The sequence below is a fragment of the Mustela erminea genome, chromosome 17 (genome assembly GCF_009829155.1).
Source record: "Mustela erminea isolate mMusErm1 chromosome 17, mMusErm1.Pri, whole genome shotgun sequence".
NCBI lineage: Eukaryota > Metazoa > Chordata > Mammalia > Carnivora > Mustelidae > Mustela > Mustela erminea.
This window is the reverse complement of record NC_045630.1, coordinates 12,361,829-12,368,272: the sequence shown is the minus strand read 5'-3', so window position 1 is coordinate 12,368,272 and position 6,444 is coordinate 12,361,829. Positions and strand designations below refer to the sequence as shown.

General features: G+C 49.4%; 1 long non-coding RNA gene across 1 annotated transcript; it reads right to left on the bottom strand.

The window, feature by feature from the left end:
* Positions 1-1,424: 1,424 nt before the first annotated feature.
* Positions 1,425-4,705, bottom strand: LOC116576364. Its single transcript, XR_004280122.1, has 3 exons — positions 4,362-4,705; positions 3,826-4,261; positions 1,425-2,040 (listed from the first exon to the last, which is right to left on the bottom strand). It is a non-coding gene; the product is annotated as an uncharacterized LOC116576364 (long non-coding RNA).
* Between the last annotated feature and the right edge of the window lie 1,739 nt (positions 4,706-6,444).

The window sequence follows — 6,444 nt, the reverse complement described above, 5'->3', positions numbered from 1 at the left end:
AGAAAAGAACTGGGTGGACCTGTATTCCCAGGTATTAAGATACATTGTATGTACTGTGCGCCTGAAACAAACGTCATAGAGCATATTCAGCATACTGAAATTAAAATTTAAAAAGTAATCAAAAAATAAATAAAATACATTCTAAAGTTTCAGTGATAAAAACAGGGAGGAATGGAGCACCTGGGTGGCTCAGTGGGTTAAAGCCTCTGCCTTCGGCTCAGGTCATGATCTCTGGGTCCTGGGATCGAGCCCCGCATCAGGCTCTCTGCTCAGTGGGGAGCCTGCTTCCCCCTCTCTCTCTGCCTGCCTCTCTGCCTACTCGTGATCTCTGTCAAATAAATAAATAAAAATCTTAAAAGAAAAACAAACAGGGAAGGCCAAAACAAGACAGGCAGCTCAATGGAGAAGAAGAAGTAACCCAGGAAGAGATCCTAGATATAAAAGGAAATTAGTAATATGTGATGAATATGTTGTACTAGATCCCTACTTCATCCCATGTGCCAAGTTAAATCCGAAGTTTGTGTCTTTCTAATACCAAGGAGATACAGTTCTTGCCTCGTAGGGTAATGAGGGGTTATGCGAGGTAATGCGTGTAAAGTTCTCAGCCTTGTGTCCCGTTCATAGTCCCCACCTGATAACTGTTAGCTAGTATTATTATTAGTATTATGATTAATCCAGATGGGCTGTAATCCAGATGTATAATGACAAAATCATAACATTACTAAACGTTCACCTGATCTCTAGGTGGGAATGGTTTCTGGGGATGCAGAAGGAGAAGCCAGCAAGGGTGGGATACGCCACGGGCCTTAGAATGTTCTTACACCGTGACTCAGAAATTCCACTTATAGGAGGTTTATCCTAAGTAAACCTCCATTTATCCTAAGTAAACCACATTTATCTGAGCACACACTGAGTATGAGTATGTGCTCAGATAAATGTGCAAAGACAGTTATTAAATATTTTTTAGAAGAACAAAAAGTAGGAACAACCTAAATGTCAAAAAAGAAATGGTTAAAAAAAAAAAAAACTTTCTGTTGAAACATACAATGGTCGGCTATGCAGCCATTAAAAATTAAAAATCATCTCAATGAACATGAATTGACTGATCAGGGGAAATGCTTAGTTAGAATACTAACCATGATGCAAAGTACACACACACACACACACATATATATAGTATGATAACTTGAACACCAAGATGTATATCAGAATGGTTATCTCTGGTGGAAATAACCTGAGGGGTTTGTTCTTTCTTTCTTTCTTTCTTTCTTTCTTTTTCTTTTTTTTTTTTTTTGTTGCAAATTCATTATATGAAACCTGTTTCTTTTGTGATTCTACCAAATTTCAATAACGTTTTTTTAAACATCTATTTCACAATTTTAAAAAATTAGGCATTGCCAAATAATTTGTGTTTTTAAAAGTTCTTTACTGAGCAGAAACTTAAAAAAAATACTTTTCCGTCCTTGCCTCTCAAACTGGGGTGTGTTTGGGGTTTCTGTTAATTGGCTACTACAAGAACGTGTTCACAGCTAACTTGAATAATCTTCCTCTGGTTATTACGTTTTTTTTTTTTAAGATTTTATGTTAAAGTAATCTCTCTACCCAACAAGAGACTCGATCTCACAACCCCCAAGACCAAGAGCTGCGTGCTCTCCCCATGTTCCTAGTCATTGACTTTCATAGTAAAACAAATCCAAACAAATTATGGGAGAAACACAAAGTGTTTATAATTTCTGTTTTCAGCTAGAGCAGGAGGCCACATTGACACAGACCCCCCCCACCAGGTGTTGGCCACTTAGAGCACCCAGGTCTTGTCCATGACCTCTGTCTCAGGCCCCCTTGTCTTCTTTCCGAGATGGCTGCTGAGGAGGCAGAGAGGAGCCCACTGCAAGGCCAGGCGCTGAGGTAAAGCTTGTCTCCACGCCCCTGGCCTGAGGTGGCCAACAGTGTGCCCGGCTTCCTTGAGAGTTCAAAGTCTCAGGTGTCACAAGTCCCCAGAGCCAAAGATTTCCCTCAGGTGGAGACTTGTTTCCCAGAAGCCTCCAAAACAAACAGCGATAAGCAAATGAGACTCGAGAAGTGGGCAGGCAGCCAGCTTGGGGCTGGATGCCAGGCCCGAGGTAGCGTGAGCCCAGAAGAGACCAAGGGCTCTCACCACACTGGCCTGTTGGGGCAGCTCCTTCCCAAGCAAGCCATGCTCTTGGGCCATAGGTCCTTCAGGAACACAGCCCACCCTGGGTGGACACCAGCTGAGACCAGGGGACCAGTGGGGCCCTCAGGAATCTGGGGAGGCTGGCACATTCTGGGTGTTGGCCAATGACCGTGGGGACATCTCTCCAGAATAGCCTTCCAGGCTGCCTAAGGGTGCTGGGGAGTGGACACCCAGGAGCCAAGCCTTGGCGTCACCCGTGCTTTCTGGGTCACTGAGTCCATGGACTTTAGCCCCATCCAGGAGAGCAGGCTCCAGGTCAGGCGCATGTGCAGCCATGAACTTCCCACAAGCGCATCCCTGTTCTCACCAACATCCTTGCCTTGGTGTCGTTTAAGAGGGGCCTGGACTGAGAAACTGAGGGCAGCCTTCCAGCCTGGGGGACAGTGGTGGGAGGCCTGGAACAGCTAGGATTCATGGAGCCTGTACTGTCCGTCTGTGGAGAGCCATCCAGCAGATGCAAGGAGTCACGTAGACGAAAATGCCTGAAGATTGAGGAAATGAGAATGATTGGCTAGGTAGGGTTTGGGTGCGCTCGTGGCTGATACATGAACAGCACCAGGAGCCAAGAGAGAAACGCATGATTACTGCTTGAGAACAATAGAGCCCTGCGCGGTTACGTAAGGGTCCACGAGGAGACCGCGTGCACAGGGCAGTGATTGGATAGTCGGGCTGGACCGCCTACATATATATATTGCCAAAACTTGCTTGAAGGGAGAGAAAAAAGAAACCCTAATAAAGAAGTTTGCTCCTCATCACGTTTGCGGGTCGTTCTTGCTGGCGAGAGCGACATCCGTCAGATCTGGAGTCGGTTCAGACATGACCAGTGGAGACGGAGGAGGGTCACACTGCTAGTGGATTGCTGGCTGGCAGTGGAGGGATTCCTACAGAGAAATCTGTGCATTTCTTGAACGAGGCTGTTTCTACTATCCTGGGCTCTAGTCATTACGGAACCCCAGCCCTTAGCCCAGAGCCTGCCCCTGTAGCACTCCAGGCCCCTTCTGAGGCCCACAGGCCACCCTGATGACCCCTGCCTGCCTTCCTGGATCAAGTCCTGGGGACCCTGCTGAGGGTCCCCTCTGTGGGGAAGGCAGTCACTTCCCCTCTAGCCCTGGACAGAGCTGGTGGGAGCAACGCTGATTTCCCACCTTCCTCCTCCAACACAGGCTCACAGACGCTGCTTCCCGGGCTGCTTTTCCTCTAGGAAATGAGACAAGCCATCAGCAACATAGCAAGCATGAAGTTCTGAAAGTTCTAGAACCAAACAGAGCTCTCATACCGCCTGCCCTGGTGGGTGGTCCCGGACTCCCTCTGAGAAGATGAGTAGAAACCCAGGCGATCCCAAGCCCTGCTTTGACTGCTGAGCATTGTGTTTGTGAAGGTCCTGGCCCAGTTCTATCCCTGTGTCCCCCTCACCCCCACCCCCACCCCCAGTACTTTCACCCTGTTCTCCGGTCACCAGGGATGGTGAAGGCAGAAGGAGCCTCTCCCTCCGTCAGGTGGACTGTTGGTTTCTCTGGGATTTTTCAATTCCATCTTCCCGCTCCCTCTCCCACCCATCACCCCACAGAGGTCAAAATTGGGGCATTTTCTTTTAAGACTAACTCCTGACTTACAGAAAATGCGGATCAATGTTGGTGGTCCTAGCATTCCTTTGTTCCAGGCAGTCATGGTGCAAGGCCTTACCAGAGGCTTGTTCACACACCGGGGCTTCTAGAAGGGGATGTGGCCAGCTGACCCTCAGGCATGGGAACCCTGCAGGCACTCTGATGCTTGCAGACCTAATCTCAGCCCCGCCTTATCAGAAGGGAGGTGAGTGAAACCCACAGGCCCAACTTGGAGGCTCCCCCAGTGAGGAAGTTATCATCCAAAGACTTCATGAGGCCCCATCGTCTAGCCACACAGCTTTCCCGTGGAGATCGGCTCCATGTATCTGGTCTTCCTAAGACAAGAAAGTCATCTTGGTCACTCTGCTTCATAGATTTTGACCTTGGTGTGAACAATTCCCCGACCTTATTTGACCCCGGAGGTGGGTGCCCTCCCAAGAATCACCTGCACAAACGTATCATGAAAACATAGATGATCAGAGTCACTTGCTTTGGTTTTCTAAGCCAAGTCACAGATTTGAAATAAGGCAGATGTCTGTACCCACCCAGCAAGCGGCAGCCTGGTTAGCGTCGAGCTGGTTAGCAGTGGGTGGGAGTGAACGGTGTCCGGCCGCACGGGTCCCGGCCAGGAGCTGTGTGAGGTCAGGCAGGGTGAGAGCTGGGGCTTCCACTTCCTCGCCTGGAGAAGTGGCATGGGACTTTCTCTTTCACAGCATTGTTAGATAAGTAGACAGCATTACGTCACGGCTGGAACACAGCACCGAGTTCATGGTAGCCGTGAGGATCCTTCGGAATCATCAAAGAATAAAGCGAAGCTTTGGGGGCCTCGGTCATTCACTGAGTAAGAGTCGTGAATGCTCAGAAGATCTACGGACCAGGCCAGGCGCAGGCCCCCGGGAGCTGGGGGTGGCCACGCCTTGCCCTCACTCAGGGAGTCCAGTGGGCGGACAGAGAATAAACAAAGAGTTATGTGTGGTAGGCGCTCAACAAATATTTGTTGAACACGTTGCAAAAATAGACGTGAGATAAATTTATAATGGGGGCACGCAAGGTGGTGTGGGGGAAGGTTCGAGGGGCTCCCCCAGCCCAGGCCTGCCTGTGGAGATGATGGGGAAACAGAGTCTCACGGATAAGAAAGATCTGGCCAGGTCCTTCTGAGCAACTTTGAATGAGCATTTTCCAAGAGCTTGGTGGCACTGGATTGTCACCCTTGGTTAAGAGAGTAAACCATTTCCAGCGTTCAAGGTTCAAGTGCAGATCGGCCCAGGGATTACTTTTCTGGGTCTGGCAAACACCCATTCCCTTGCCGGTAACTTTTAATGGAAAAAAGCTACCAGGCGATGTTCTGCCTCCCTTCTCACTCCTCCCCTCCGCCCTGCTCTGCGCTCGGTGCTCACGGGGGTTGCCAGCAGGAACAGACAGGCATCCCCTTCTGGCACGCCTGCTTTGCTCAAAACTCCCGGCACTCACATGTTTCAGTGATTCCATGTCGTCTTTGAACCTACCAGTGGTCAGGTCTGAACCTCTGGAGCCAGAGCCACATTCGTTGAGCAAGATGTCACGTAAGGTTTCTAACAACCCTGTGAGAGCGGTTACCCCTGTTACAGCCCAGCCTGAAGCAGAGAAAGTGAAGTAACTTGCAGAAATTCACATGGTTGGGCAAGGCTGGGATTCAAATCCCACAGCTGACTCCAGAGCGCTGATTTGAGCCCCTTTGGAGCGCTGGGGTGAAGCCAGCTGCTGGCCAGTGTGTTGACCTGAGGAAGTTCCCTCCCTCATCAACCCCAACCCAACCCCAATCTTACATCGCGATGGGGTATTTCCCTTCAGAGACGACTCTCAGACTCACAGTCTCCTTGTACTGGTGGGTCAGAATTGTCCCCAAAGGAGACTATGAAGAGCCTTCTCTTGTGAGAAACCAGGAGGACCGCAGCTGTCTTGGGGCTGATACTTCAGACTCCCTGGTCAGCCAGAGCCAGAGCTGGGTTAGCAGAAACCAGCCAAAAGAAGCATCCAGAACGGTGTCCAGAGGCATCTCAAGGGCTGGACCAGATGGACAGCATTCTGGGCGCTGATCTATAAGGGGCTCAAACAGCACTGAAATAAGCGTGGGGCCAGTCGACCCAGATTTCTAGGCATGTCTTTTCTCATAACTGTGCTATAAAATTTGGTCCAGCTTCTGCCAAAGAAATCAAAGCTACCCAGGAGGAATAAAATATGTATGTCTCCCCGGCCTGCTGATCTGTGCTGAAATTTCCCCATGGCCGTCTGGTGCAACATTGCTTAGGTCACCACGCCTGAGACTGGCAGCCACCCAGAGAGGGCAGTAGCATATACAGGTGCTTTCTACTGGTAATAAGTAATTTATCATTTCAATTTAAGGCACTTTCATGTATGTCCCATAGTGAGCAGTGCTGGGCGTGCGCTGCATTAGCTGAGGGAAGACTGCACTGCTGTACCAAAGACATCCAATAATGAGGTAGGACAGGGGTCAGTAAACGTTCTCTCTAAGGGGTCAGAGAATAAATATTTTAGGCAATAAAGATACAGTCTCTGTTGCAACCACGCAACTCTGCCATCATAGGGCGAGAGCGGCCATTGGACTATATGTAAATGAATGAGCTTGGG